This window comes from Pinus tabuliformis, chromosome 2_2 (genome assembly GCF_031772625.1).
Source record: "Pinus tabuliformis cultivar Carrire ecotype Pingquan chromosome 2_2, CPIR1, whole genome shotgun sequence".
NCBI lineage: Eukaryota > Viridiplantae > Streptophyta > Pinopsida > Pinales > Pinaceae > Pinus > Pinus tabuliformis.
Window position 1 is genome coordinate 948,738,473 of NC_142300.1, and position 16,305 is coordinate 948,754,777.

At 35.9% G+C, this 16,305-nt stretch overlaps 1 pseudogene; it reads left to right on the forward strand.

The window, feature by feature from the left end:
- Positions 1 to 15,366: 15,366 nt before the first annotated feature.
- Positions 15,367 to 15,854, forward strand: LOC149196332 (uncharacterized; annotated as a pseudogene).
- The last annotated feature ends 451 nt before the right edge of the window (positions 15,855 to 16,305 follow it).

A 16,305-nucleotide genomic window follows, 5' to 3' on the forward strand; every position in this document is an offset into this window, starting at 1 on the left:
CATTCCATTAACAAAGAAATGCAAATAGATGCGTTATATCGATAGACATGAAATCTTAATTGGATAAGAACTCTAACCATTTCTTACCAATCCATTTCAAAGGTCCTTCCTTTGTCTGCACATCGGCATCAACATGTGAATCATATTGAAACACATCATTCATGGAATCTTCCTTTCCATTTCTACCATTTTCCCTTTCCACCTTCTTCCACTTTTGTGGAAGCATTGTTGGATTCAGAGTCCAACATTTTGCAGCAACATGTTCTTGCTTATGGCAGTAAGTGCAACACATGCATTCTCTTGTGTTGGGTCCCTATAATACTAGTGAATACCCCTTTACTATTGTAGTTGCATCCCTTATTAATATTGTTGTGCCCCTATTATCCCCATATTGTTATTACTATGCCCCATAGAATCCCTCTATTGTTATTTTTGTGGCTTTATATTATTATTTTTAGGTCAGCCAGGTTATATTGTGACTCCTTAGACTCCTATATATAGAAAGGAGGTTTTGTCATTTGAATCATCCAAGAATTGTTCATTTATGTAATGTAAAGGAGGTTTCACCCTCAAAGATGCTGAATTCTAAGGCGTTGATCTATCTTTTCTATCTTTTCTTGAGCTGGTTTCATAACATTTGGTATCAAAGTTTTAGATTCTAGGGTTTCGCTGCTCCAAATAGGTCATCGTGGCATTTTCGCTATAACTCTTTTTTTGCGATGTTTCAGAAGCTAAAAAAAAAAACCCATTTGAGAAGAAATTGCGCTGAACCTCGGGTCCAAATTTGACAACTTTTCGCGCTATATTTGCAGAGATATGATATGAGGAAGTTGGTCTTTTTCCAGACTCCTGAATTACATTCCAAACAGGAGACCTGGGGAAAATCATCATAACTTTCTCTCTGAGCATCGGATTGAAATTTCGTAAGAAGGTACAGAAAGAGGATGGATTGTAGTTTTTTCTATATATTTTTTAGAGCCAAAGGTCGAAACAATGACTCGTGACACGTCGTACGATTTCGCTCTACTGAACTAGTCTATAATCAGGTCACTGTGGGATATTTCACATAACTCTTCCTTGGAGAATCCAATTTGGATCAGATTGGTGGCATTAGAAAGAGGACATAGAGGGCTAATGCAGGTCACAATTTCAGAACTGGATGATCTGAAAGTATAGAGATACATCAGAGGCAATATCGATCGCCTACAAAGTGAAAAAATGTGTGTAGATTGTTTTAAATTTTTGCTTAAGATTGGTTTGAAAATTTATTTTGAAGGAATTCAAAGGGCATAGTAAAGCATTATTATCGGTAACTGATGCCCCAAGGAAAGAAAATGCAAACACCTAGTAAGCAACCTGAAAGCTTTAGCATGACTCATGAAGAAGAGGAAGAAATTCTACATGATATATCAAAATTACAAGAACAAGTGTAACAAATTTCACTCTCACAAAAGCTAACAGAAGCTAAGATAAATGGCATGGAATCTAAGATAAAGGGTGTGTAAGCTAAGATGGATGAATTGAAGATAGATTTGAAGACAGACATGGCAGATTTGAAGATAGATTTAACAAATTTTCTACAAGAAATACTTATTAATGGTGAAAAGGTAGTAAATGAAACTCATGATGCGAACAAAAGAAATGTTAATCATGATTTCATCGACTCTAATGTGGGATCGAAGACCCACCATATTCCAAAAATCGATATTAGGAAGTTTGACGACAAGGATCCCTCAAAACACACAAAAGATATGTATTGCAACTTTATATTTGGAACCAAATAAGTTTGTATGGTATCAATGGCTTTGCTCTCATAAACAAATTATCACTTGGGCAATTTTTACGGAAGAATTGACAGCACATTATGAGGATACAAAAAGCAACACTTTTTTTAGCCAATTGATAAGTCTCAAACAAAAGGGTTCAATAATCGAGCACATTGAGGAGTTCCAAAAATTGAACATAAGGGTAAAAAATATTCCAGAGGAGCATAGGATTGATGTGTTCATAGGGACTTTAAAGGATAATATCCAACATGATGTTCTTCTTTGGGAACCTGATTCATTAGAGAAGGCATTCAAGTTAGCAAGAAAAATGGAAAGCAAAATTATGGCAACCAGGAAGCATACCACTCACAACTATAAAGATGGAAGTGTTGTTGCTCCTAGTCTTCCACAACCTATAAGGTTGACACCACAACAATTGGAAGAAAAAAGAGCAAAAGGGCTTTGTTACAGTTGTGATAGCAAATACACTAAAGGTCATAAGTGTGCTGAGAAGAAATTATTCTACATAGATTGCGAAGAGGAAGAAGAAAGGAGCAAGAAAAGTCAAAAGAAGAGGATAAACTCTAGGAACAAAGCCTAGATAAAGAAGAAATGAACCCGACCATATCTTGTAATGCATTGGCAAGAATTACCACTCCTCAAACCATCAAGGTAGAAGGACAAATCAAGAAGAAAAAGGTAATAGTGTTGATTGATTCAGGAAGTACCCACAATTTTATTCATTGTAAGGTAGCAAAAGAACTGAATTGCTTCTTATATCCAGTACCAGAGTGTCAAGTGATGGTTGCAAATGGAGGAATGATAAATTGCTCTGGAAAGTGCCATAATATCAAGCTATCGATGGGAGAATATGTATTGACTAGCCCAATGCTTTCCATTCCAATGGAAAGTGTTGATGTTGTACTAGGAGTCCAATGGCTACAATCCTTGGGTACAATAGCTTTTAATTTTCAATAACTTTTCATGAAATTTTCTGTGGAAGGAAAGGAATTTGAATTAAGGGGTATTGCAAGGAAACCAGGAAAGATAATAAACTCTAATGGTATGACAAAGCTTCTAAAAAAGGAACAAAGGGGTGTAATTGCACAATTATGTTCGCTAGATGTTTCCACATTGGAATCATCTATTTCTCCAGATCTCCAAAAAGTCTTGGACAATCATTCCAAGGTATTTGAGACTCCCAAAGGTCTCCCACCTATTCGTGATCATGATCATGCTATTCATCTGATTCCAGAAGTGTTCCTCCAAACATCAGGCCGTACAGATATTCCTATACCCAAAAGAGTGAAATTGAACGTATGGTTGCAAAAATGCTAGAGGCTGGTATAATTCAACTGAGTCAAAGTTTTTTCTCTGCTCCAATAGTATTAGTGCACAAGAAGGATGGATCATGGCGCATGTGTCCAGATTATAGGGATCTCAACAAGCTCACTATTAAAGATAAGTTTCTCATTCCTGTCATTGATGAATTACTAGATGAATTGCATGGATCAATTTACTTCACCAAGTTAGGATCTTCATTTAGGATATCATCAAATCAGAATGAAGACTGAAGACATTCTGAAAACAACATTTAGAACTCATGAGGGTCATTATGAATTTTTGGTCATGCCTTTTGGCTTTACCAATGCACCTTCAACATTTCAAGGTTTGATGAATTCCATTTTCAAACCATTCCTTAGAAAGTTTGTGTTAGTATTTTTTGATGATATACTAATCTACAGCAAGTCTTGGAAGGATCATGTTGAACATGTTGACAGGGTGCTACAACTATTGGAGGAGAAACAATTATATGCAAAAAGATCCAAATGTTTCTTTGGAGTACAAGAGGTGGAATATCTGGGTCATATTGTATCTCATGAAGGAGTTAGGGTAGACCTTAGCAAAATTAAAGCCATTAAGGAATGGAAAATCCCCACATCCATAAAGCATCTGCGAGTATTTCTCGGGTTGACAGGGTATTATCGCAAGTTTGTTAAGAATTATGGGAGAATAGCAACACCTCTAACAACATTATTGAAGAAAGATGAATTTTCATGGACTCTAGAAGCAACAATGGTCTTCGAATATCTTAAAGAGGCAATGTGCCAAGCATCGGTCTTAGCTACACCGGACTTCACAAAAACCTTTATTGTGGAATGTGATGCTTCAGGAAATGGAATTGGTGTTGTTTTAATGCAAGACGAAAGACCCATTGCTTTTGAAAGTCATCCAATCAAGGGAAAGTTTTTACACAAAGCTATTTATGAGAAGGAAATGTTGGCAATACTACATGCACTTAAGAAATGGTGACCCTACCTAATGCGAAGACACTTCAAGGTAAAAACATATCATGATAGCCTTAAATACTTTTTAGAACAAATATTATCTTCTGAAGAGCAACAAAAGTGGGTCACAAAGATGTTGGGTTATGACTTTGAAATCATCTACAAAAAAGGGAAGCAAAATGTGGTGGCAGATGCACTCTCAAGAAAGGATGAGGATGTGGAAGAATTGTTGTGCACCATTTCTATTATCCAACCAGATTGGATAAACAAAGCAAGGGAGGAATGGAAGAATGATGAAGAAGTGTGGGCACTTACTCAAAAGTTACAACAAGATTCCAGTACGTCTGATACATTTAGCTGGCAAAATGATTCTTTATGGTACAAAGATCGCTTATACCTATGTAAGAATTCCCAACTAAAACAAAATATTCTTATGGAATTGCACACTTCTACCTTAGGAGGGCACTCAGGATTTTTAAAAACTTACCACAGGGTTAAGAAGGAATTTTTTTGGGATGGCCTTAAATCGGATATTCAAAAATTTGTGGCGGAATGTTTGGTTTTCCAAAAAAATAAAGTTGAAACAATTAAGACACCGGGTCTGTTGCAACCTTTATCCATTCCAAGCCAACGTTGGGAAGAGGTTTCAATGGATTTTATCACAGGTTTACCCAAGTCTGAGGGAAAGACTATCATCATGGTGGCAGTTGATAGACTTACCAAGTATGCACACTTTTGTGCATTATCACATCCATTTAAAGCCAATACAGTTTCTACTGCATTTATGGAAACAATTCAAAAGCTACATGGAAACCCAAATATTATTGTAAGTGACAGAGATCCCATTTTCACTGGAAATTTTTGAAAAGAATTATTTTCTTGTCTTGGTACTCAGTTAGCTCATAGCTCATCTTATCATCCTCAATCTGATGGGAAAACTGAGATAGTAAACAAATTTTTGGAAGGATATCTTCATTGCTTTGTATCTGATAAACAGGCACAATGGGTCAAATGGTTGCCTCTGGCTGAATGGTGGTATAACACTTCCTTCCATACAGAAACAAAAATGACCCCATTTATGGCACTTTATGGATATAAACCACCATCCATCACATCATATTTAAGAGAAAATTCTAAGGTTCAAGCAGTGGAACATCACATCGAACATCAACAACAAGTCCTTCAACTCTTAAAGGATAACCTCGTGTTGGCACAAAATAGAATGAAACAACAGGCAAATCAACATCGCATGGAAAGAAGTTTTGATGTAGGTGATTGGGTTTTCCTATGGCTACAACCATATAAGCAAATGTCTCTCAAGCAAGCTAAGAAGGACAATAAATTATCACCAAAGTATTATGGTCCGTACAAGGTGTTGCAAAAGATTGGTACTATGGCATACAAATTGGAGCTTCCTGCAGCTTCTCAATTGCACCCAGTTTTCCATGTTTCATGTTTAAAGAAGGTTATAGGCGACAAGCTCCTAGTTCAAACAATATTGCCAGAACTTGACGAGGAAGGAAAAATTATATTGGAACCAGAAGGAGTCACAGAAACAAGAACTCGACAGCTACGAAATCGATCAATTTCGGAGTATCTTATCAAGTGGAAGAACTTATCCGCTGAAGATTCCACATGGGAGGATGAGAATTTTATACAGAAGCATCCATAACTACTCGAGCATTGAGGACAACACTTTTTTGAAGGATAGGGGCATGTTGGGTCCCTATAATACTAGTGATTACCCCATTACTATTGTAGTTGCATCCCTTATTAATATTGTTGTGCCCCTATTATCCCCATATTGTTATTACTGTGCCCCATAGAATCCCTCTATTGCTATTTTTGTGGCTTTATATTATTATTGTTAGGTCAGTTGGGTTATGTTGTGAATCCTTAGGCTCCTATATATAGAAATGAGGTTTTGTCATTTGAATCATCCAAGAATTTTTTATTTATGTAATGTAAAGGAGGTTGCCCCCTCGAAGAGGTTGAATTCTAAGGCGTTGATCTATCTTTTCTATCTTTTCTTGAGCTGATTTCATAACATCTTGATAGCATGATTTTCCTTGTCCAGTGGACCTTTGGCTTCTTACTTCTTTTCCTTCAAAAGTTTCTTGTATGTGGCCATTCTCTTCCAACATCTAGAAACATTATGGTTATCCAAACCACAAAAGGAACATGCAATTCTTTTCCCATGCTTATATGGAAATTTATCATGCTGTACATAATCAAAAGGAATATGTTTAGAACTAGATTTATACCTTTCTCTTTTACCTTTATTTCCTTCATGAGGAGTTGAATTGAATGAAGAAGTAGCTCCCTTTGAAACACCATCAACCTCTTCAATGGTTTCAGAGTCTCCACAACTCTGTGGTTCAAGTGTATGCTGATATACACCTTCTTTCTAAAAATGATGTTTCAAGCTATTGCATTCCCCGTGAATGCAATCTTTACACTTTTGGGGTAGAAGACCTAAAATGAAACTCTTTCTTAGAACTGTTTCAATTTTCTTCATGGCAGCTTTGGAACTTTCTCCATAAGATTGTCCATAAACAAGACCCAAATACTTAGGCATTTCCTCAACCATTATTGGCTCAACAATACCTTGTAAATGTTTGCCCAATAATTTTCCTTCATAGCCCATATTGGACATTAACTTGGAGCCTATGCCTCTAGTATGTTTTTCAAAAAAACCAACATAAATATTCTTAGAAAAATTTGAAGACAAACTGGAATTATTTACCTCTTCTTCAAGCTGATACTTGGCTAAGGCTTCTTTGGCAATAAAGAGTTGTGTCTCCAACTCATGCATCCTTTCCAGGTTCATATTTGCAATATGAAGTTGTCTCTCCATTTCCTGCAATTTGTCAGAAAGCAACTCCTTCTCTTCCTTCATGGAATTCAAGTACTCTCTAAGTATGATGCTCTTCCTTCCATCCTTATACATTTCTCTCACCATGGCCATCAAGATGAACAAGTCTTGCTTCATGTCTTCATCAAAGAATCTTGTGATGAAGGAGGAATTTGAGGATTCACTTGTAGAAGTTGTCATTATGCAAATGAACAAAAGAACTTCAAACAAGATTAACAAAGAGCTTATTCAAGCAACCTTTTGCAACAAACCTCTTGTGCTTTAAGGATGACCTTGAGGTCCTTTGGGATAAGACTAATGCCTTCAACCCTTCTTCCTTCTTGTCCTCTCCTGGAATTAACTAACAACAACTTTCCTTTCACCTTTGCAAACTCAAACAATAGTCAGTTTACAAACAATCAAATAGAAGAATTTGACTATTTGAACACCTTTTAAGTCAAACAAGCATATAGATTGCTTTTTCAGTCAAGCATCCTGCTTTGATCAATCAAGCATCATGATACTACCTGCTTCATGATACAACTTGCTTTGGTATAACTTACTCTGACATAACCAACTTCGATATCACCTTCTTTGAAGGCGGGGTTAATCAACTTGATACTCTAATACCACCTGATCTGAAATGGGGCACTAAAGGCTTCTTTTCAAGCTTACAAGAACCTCTCCCACTCCAAAGCTTATTAATTTCCAAGATCTAGCTTATGATTAACCAATTGCAGAATTAAAAGAACTTGAAATAGGTGTATTCTTGTGTTTGCCTTTAAACTTTCTAATGCCTTAAGTTTTCTTGCTTATGCTGATATTTAAATACATGTAACAATAAATAATGCATAAAATAAACAAACACATAAGACAACAATATAATATGGAGTTCACCCTAATATCTTGGGCTACAACTCCTTGAGCTATAGTCAACTTGACTAGGCTCTTTGGGATTATAGTTGTATTCTTTTACAAGCTCCATGCTCAACTCCATTGGTTTACAACTAAACCTATGGGTTTAGAATACCATCTTATCCTGCTAGTTGTCCATACTTTGCAGATAGATCTAGGCTTCTCTGGACTAGATTCCTTCAATCAGCGCTCTGAGCTATAGCTTGCACCAACTCCCTCAGAATTCTCTTAGTGTCTCTGAAACTCATTCTTCTGTCTTCAGTACACATCAGACACTAGCAATAGCTGGAACATTTGATCTCTTTGTTGTTCTCTCGGCTCTGGCTCTCGACTTTGGCTCTGGCTCTGGCTCTATCTCTGGCTCTTTGTGTTATCAGTGGTTCGCTTGACCTCCAAGCGAATCTCAGCAACCTTCAGCTACTCTGTCAATTGAGCTCCCTGTGCTTTTTGTAATGCATCAGTTACAGTCACCTCCATCATTTAAGAACCTGATTGTTTCATCACAAGAATCCATTTACAAATGGAAAGGAACCAACGGGCATGGCCACCTGATCATTTTTCCTTCCTCTGGACGAAATAGCCAAATAACGAAAATACACAGGAAAATGCACTCAAAACACATCGTGGGCATTTAACCAGACTTCAAATAATATAGAATCACATCTATAAACCTGTCGGGTCAGTGTTCTTCATTTCTCATCGCAAATCACATTGCATAAGACCAAAACCCAATTACATGGAAATACAAAGAAAATCCACAAATCCGGATTTCAAATATTATGAAATCACGTCTATAATCCTTATCAGGTCCTCCTTTGGTCGCAATATCGTAATTGCATTGTCACATGGTCAAGAACCCAAATACATGGAAATACACAGAAAATCTGAAATTCTAGATTTCAAATATTATTCAACCACATTCATAAACTTGATCGGGTCCGCGCTTTGTCGCAAGTCACAATCACACGTCACATTGGCATTGGCTCCTTGTATCGGGGATTCGCTGATCACTGATATTGAAGCATCGCTATAGACCCCAATCGCATGTTTCATATCACAATTGCAATGAACCCAACGATCTTCCCTTTGACTGTGCCGATCTTCAATCGCCGACCATCGCTTATCGCAATCGACTCGCCTAGTGTCTCGATATCACATGGCAGCCTACCTCTGATCCGATATATCGGAGATCGCTAATCGGGGGTCCTTAAGGCCTTTGGTCTAAGTCCTCCCTTTGAACCTTCTGATGTGATTTTTCCATAGAAAGCCTTTATTTCTCTTAAGTCCCATTTATATAAGAAATTGCCTCCTTTTCAAAGGACAATGGGCAAACTTCTTTTTGCAATAACTCCATCATCCAAAGTCCATTTTAGCCCATTCAAATTACATTAGATTCAGATTGAAGAGATCTTTGTAATGAGACTATTTCCAAGAGAATCCTTTCACTTCCATTTTCTTCTGTGAGGAATAATTTTAGACTTAGAAGTCTATTCTAGATCCATTTTGGATTAGAGATAGAGAAATGGATCTTAAGTTTGCAATATCATTATTTCTCAAGAAAATTTTAGTGAATGGTAATTATCATTATTAATTTTATTTATTTATATTAAAAGAACTTAAAAGTAAATAAATTAAATCATATTGGTAAATAAAAATAACAAGTAATAAATTAACTATAATATTTATTTTATGGGGTTTTTTTTTAGTTATTATTTTAATTTTGTAAATATCTTTGTAACATTTTAAACTCTATGAATATTACTATGAAATAATTAATCTATGAATATGATAATGATGTTGATGATTAACATCCACTAAGATCAATGTCATCTATCGAACCTTAAGAAATTAAGAGATTAATTGAGACTCCTTCATATTTTATTTCTATGATAAAAAAGAAGGGAAATAAACATTCATAGGTCACTATAGTTATGTTGACTTAACAAGTCAAGAAAATTGGTAGGGTGGAAAATGCTTTGGAAATGAGAAGGGATCTGACTAAGAGCTAAGAAATCCAAGAAAAAATGCTTTTCATCTTCAACCCTCTTAGTATTGTAAAAAAAAATGTTTTTCATCTTCAACCCTCTTATTATTGTAAAGATGACAAATTCTTTCATCCCAAGGTGTTTTGGGAAAAGACCAACTCCTAGTTTCTATTGGGAGACCATGAGAATTAGTTCTTATCTTCACAATGTTCATTTCTTATTAACATTTCTCAAGACAAAAGGATAATTTTGGTTAGCAAGAGTGGGTTGATCACCTCTTTATAATACCTTGGCTTCCTTTTCCCCTCTAGCTCCTTATCATCCCACAAATTATCCTTAAATTTGGAAGAATAATAATTTTTATATTATCTTTATTCTCCAAGATTATCTCCTCCTTTATCCCTCAATGGTTGAGCCAAGACTAGGCAACGTTTTGCCATCCTCGCTTGACCTCGAGGTGGGGGTTCTAGCTATAGCTAGAAGCAGTTTTGGGGAACCTCGTGGCATCCATGCTGTAAATATTCTTCTTATACGTTAGATACCTAATCATCGCCATGCTTTCAATGGGGTAAAAACTAACTTCAATAAAGATGATAGGATAGGAAGTATATCCTTTCATCTTGAGGTTGTAGATTATAAATTGTTTTTGGATCAACTCCTCTGTGATTCTCTAGATATACTACAACCCCAAACCTCACAACCATATAAACTAATAGGGGTGACGAGAGCCTCAAAGAGGAACCATTTGTCGCTCCAAACCCAAATATCACTCCACTTCCAATTGTTTTCATCGTTCAATGATCCTTTTGTCAATGCTACGATTCTAGTTGAGTTAATAAATGTCAATACTTGAATATTTGTATGAAGAAAATTTCACCAAATAATTATTATGATAGATGAAATCATCATAATTAAATTTTTTATATTTAATTATCATATATTTAATATTGAGTATATAATATAATTTAATATATTATTAAATAATATATAATAATATACATATTTAAATTTTAAATTTAAATATGATTAATCAACCATCTGTGCTTGGTATATTTTGTTTTCTTTTTAAAACTTATAAACTCGACATATACCCTTTTCTAGAAGGCTAGCAGACACTTGAAATTTTTTCACCTCTCTCATGCCACGAAGACCAACGACCACCGTGGGGATAACGTTATACGAGTGAATTGATAACACACCAATAATTTTGAATGGAGTTATACAACAATTTATTTAGATACGATACCACACGAATGGATTCTCACTTCTTCTCCATCTTCAACGTGACTTACACAACTTCTTCATTACAGTCGTCGTGTATATATATAAGAACACACAGCTCACGCGCTTTGGAAGACTCTATGGTTGGAAGAATATGTGATCAGAAACAGAGAGTATGGATCTTTAATTTGTTTTCCTTCTCTCTTGCCATGAAGACCAACAACCACCATGGGGGTAACACAATATAGGAGTGAATTGATACCACACAAATCATTTTCAGTGGAGTTGTTATTCAATAATTTATTTCCATTTCATGCCACTTCAATTGATGCCTACTCATTCTCCATCCTCAATGTGACTTCTACGCACAAGACTCTTCCTTGAACAAAACATTTTGTATCTATAGATATCCATGTCAAACACACAACTCAAAGGTGTTAACATTTTTGCACATTTCACATTTAAATATAAATTCCACATATATCTCTTAATACCAATGCTATATAGGAGTGAATTGATACCACACAAATCATTTTCAATGAAGTTGTGTCAATCTTGTCCTTATGGTAATGGTATATTGTATATGGTTTTGGCGCATGGTTGCGTGTGGGTCTTGGTCCTGGGGTAGGTCACCACTCAATTGTTCTTTCTTTCTCTAACGTACAGCTTTGTTGCTCAAATTAATTACAGATGAGATTCACATGGCCACTTCTGGTGTCTTTCCTGTGGATGTTTCAGTCTGTCAGTATAGGCCTAACTTCAGGAATTGGTGGAGCAATAGTATATGTAGGACTGTAACTACTTGCAGTCACCTGTTGACAACAAGTTTTCTAACTGGATCCTTATTTTGTTGGTTTCTTATGTAATTTCGTTGGCAGGTATTAAGGGATGTAGCGACCCTCGGAAGTGTCTTACTTCTGAGCCTAGATTATGTTCGGGCCAACCTCTAGATTTTGAGACAACCCATTATTTGATTTGTAGGTGTAGCAAAATGGTTTGTGCCTTTAGTAAGGGAAGGAATGGTCGGGAGGTCACGGCTGCGATAAATAGAGGAAAGAATCCCCTTCCGAGACCATTCAACCTAGCTCATCCGTGGGTATTGTAAATCAACATCTCGATTTATCTAGGAAGTCACTAAGACATATCATTCGGGAAGTTCAAACTCAGTCAAGCAGCGCATAACAGATTGGGAAGAGGAGAATAAACAAATAGAGGAAAGTTTGGAAATTGATTTGGATGAGTGACAAACTTTTATTCTGGACCCTGGCCATTCCTGTGAAAGATCCACTCAATACAGGCAAATAGTCCACTTATATTGGATGATGAAGATCCTTTTGGATAAAGCCTTAAAGAAGTTTCCACCAAAGATGCATATGTCTTCCCATGGGCACTTGGATTATAATAAAGAGTTTCAAAAGATCCAATTTCAATTGTAGTAGCAAAATGGATGCCTCAACCGCATTGAGCAACACATCCCATGCATTCCCCACACGAAGTTGCCAGGTTTCGCTGTGAAGGACTCTCCTCCTGTTGATTCAGCTGATGATTTGTAGAGTGACAGTGCACCCCTGCTTTTAGCTTTGTATGAAGCAGTTCCAAAATTTTAGGCATATTATCATTATGTTTATAGGTATCTAACCAGTAGGAAAAACAAAGACTCTCACACATATATAGTGTGACTAGAAAGATTTATTATTTTTGTTTTTGGATGGCTTATTTTTCTATCAGGTGGCCAACATACTCGGTTTCCCTTAGGGTAGGTTAAGGCCACCTAACCTTCAGACATGTGTATGTAACTTATTGTTTTGATAGAAAAATAATGGAAATGTCCTACCAAACTTACAAAAAAAAAATCTATATATAAATATAAAAGTGATCTCATAATCACATGAAAATCCTTCTTCCTCAAATTCTTTCGTTGTAGCAATAGATATTGTGAATATTTTATGTTGTGAGAAATGCATAACTCTTCTTAATAGATCCAAACCTTTTTAAAATTATTCACTTATGTGTATATAAATAATATATTAATAAATATAAAAGTGATATCACATGACCGATGAACCACATTAGTTGGTTTGAAAGGTCGACCAAATCTCAATGATGTGATTATTCTGAAAGACAATCTCATTATCTCAATTGATACCACACAAAAAAATTTCAATGGATTTACTCAACCATTTCTTTCGATTTGACACCACTCGTTCTCCATCTTCAACATGACTTGTACCTTTATCAAGACCACCATGTATGTATAGAGATGTATGTAGAACACACAACTCACACGTTGTTAGAGATATTTTAGTGGGAGAGAGGGAAATGGTCTTCAATTTGTCATATCATTATTGCTCCTCTACATCATGTTGTCCCTATGCCTGTAGCAACCTCTATTAATTACCATACTCATCATCAGGAAGAAAATTTTAGTGAAGGGTAACCACCCTTATCAAAAAAAAATTCTCTACTAAAATGACTTAAAAATAAATAAATAAAATCATACTGCTAAATAAAAATAACACGTAATAAATTAATAATCTATAATATTTTTTTCATATTGAATTAATTTTCTTTTAGTTATTATTTTAATTTTGTAAATATTATTGTAAAATTTCAAATCCAGTCAAAATTACTATGAGATAATTAACTCATGATGATGATTTTGATGAATAACATCCACTAAGACCAATTTGCTCTATGGAACATTAAGAAAGTAAGAGACTAATTGAGACTCTTTTATTTTTATTTCTATGATCAAAAAGAAGGGAAAGAAGCATTCTTAGGTCACTGTAGTTTTGCTGACTTAACAAGTCAAGAAAGTTGGTAGTGTGTTTTGGAAATGAGAATGGATAATAGCCTAAAAATCCAAGAAAAAGAAAAAAATCATGTTGAACCCTCTTAGTATTGTAAAGGTGCCAACCTCCTTCATCCCAAGGTGTTTTGGGAATAGACCAACTACGAGTTTCACTTGGGAGCTCATGAGAATTAGTTATTATTTTCACAATGTTCATTTTCTTATTATTATTGTTGAAGACATCATGATGAATTTGGTTAGCAAGAGTGAGGTTGATCACCTCCTTATAATACCTTAGCTTCATTTTCCCCTCTAGCTCCTTATCATCCCACAACTTATCTTTAAATTTGGAAGAATAGTATTTTTTATATTATCCTTATTCTCCAAGTTGATTTCCTCCTTTATGCCCCAGTGTTCTGGCCAAGACCATGCATCCTTGTGCCATCCTCGCTTGACCCAGAGGTGGGGGTTCTATCTAGAGCTAGAAGCAGTTATGGGGAACCTCATGGCATCCATGGATACCTAAACATGGGCATGCTTTCAATGGGGGGAAAAACTAGCTTAAATCAAGAGGATATGATAGGAAGTATTTCCTTTCATCTTGAGTTTGTTGGTTACAAATTGTTTTTGGATCAACTCAATTTTCCTCCATGATTATCTAGATATACTACAACGTCAAACCTCAGAGCCATATAAAATAATATGAGTGACGAGAGTCTGAAAGAGGAACCATTTGTTGCTCCAACCCAAATATTAATCGACTTACAACTCGTTTCAAGCTAATAATAAATGTTTCATCCTTAATGATCCTTTTGTTAATGCTACAATTCTAGTTGAGCTAATAAATGTCAATACTTGAATATCTGTATGAAGAAACTTTCTCCAAATAATTATTATGATAGATGAAATTATCATAATTGATTTTTTTTAGATTTAATTATCATAAATTTAATATTGAGTATATAATATAATTTAATATATTAATAAATAATATATAATTACACCGAAGGAGTTTCTTTTTGAATCGTCTCACTCCCTACCATCGTCTACCTTTTTATTTTCGCCTGTTGGATCTATCAAAGCACGCTACCACACACTACGCATTGACCATGCTCCATACAGTCATGGTTTCTTGGGTGGGCAATAAATGTATGGATGGTCCAGTGTGGGCCCAATTTCATGCCTCACCTAACGAGTGCCTTGAAGGTTGTTGCTCACTCCCTCCGACAGTAATTGCACGTCACCTTATTACATACATAATATGAATGTTGGTTGTTTTCTATAAGAAACTCGACTGAGAAGGGGAATTTCTTATAGATACTCGACCTTATCTATATCGCAAGGAGAGCACAGGATTGGATGAAGTCATTTACGTACTCGACCGACTCTCTATCTGATTGCTCAACCGCTCTGCTTTGAATTTTAAGCCTGCACTACGAGGGATAGGATGGTAGAATAAGCACTCAACTGGGTAAGGAGAGCAGGTAGAGGGATTTCTTGGGTGGGAAATAAATGGAAGCGAGTCAAATGCTATGAGGATCTCTAAAAATCCATCTGTACGCGCCATTGGTTATCCACCGCCTCACTTCAGAGTGGGAAGTTGAAATCCGTGGTCATGGGCTTCGGTGGATTTAGGCGCCTCTATGTCAACTTCCTACACCCTCTTCTCTCAAGAAACAATAGAAGTAACAAGAATTTGAAATCCTGTTTAGTATCGAAGGGCATTTCATCTTCTTCGAAGCAAAAGTGGAGCAAGGATGAGGTCTATCTTTCCTTCTCGATACTGGAAAACAACCTCTGTGCATATGGATTCACCTAGCATGGGCAGAATTGTGTGGGAGCCTATTCATATGACCAACAGATAGGCTCCACCTCCACAGCCTTCAAGAAGGGTGAAGTGGCAAATGCAACTTTCACCTATCTAATGCCAATAACAACACTGCCCCTCATCATTCATCCAGAAACCTTGACATGAAGGCTGAAGATGCAAACTATTGTTGGCAATCCATGGATGTGGGATGGCCTTCCAAATAACAATGACATACATAGAGCATTTAAGGTAACAGTTACATGTTTCAGAAGACTTGACTATGTTCAGTTTTGTAATATTAGTGTTACTATCTATCACTTTCTTTTAATTACAGAGATATATGAAACAGGGTTTCCTTCTTAGAGGTCATGGTCTATATATTTAATTCACTACCTATCAAAATGAAATATAATTAATTTATTGGGGTTGTTAAAGGTTTCAACCTCATGATATCTATTACAACTTTCAAAACTTCATGAGGACATGGATTGCATGGGTGTTGTTTTCCATAAGTTAACTAATCCTGCTCAAGGGCGTAACATGAGAAGTCTATAGTGAAGACACCTATTTCGAGATTTTATCTTATACTTGCATCAGTTCTATTGTTTTGGAGCCCAAAATATAGGTGAATTTAGAGGAGAAAATAATGATACAAATACATTGTGAATAAGAATT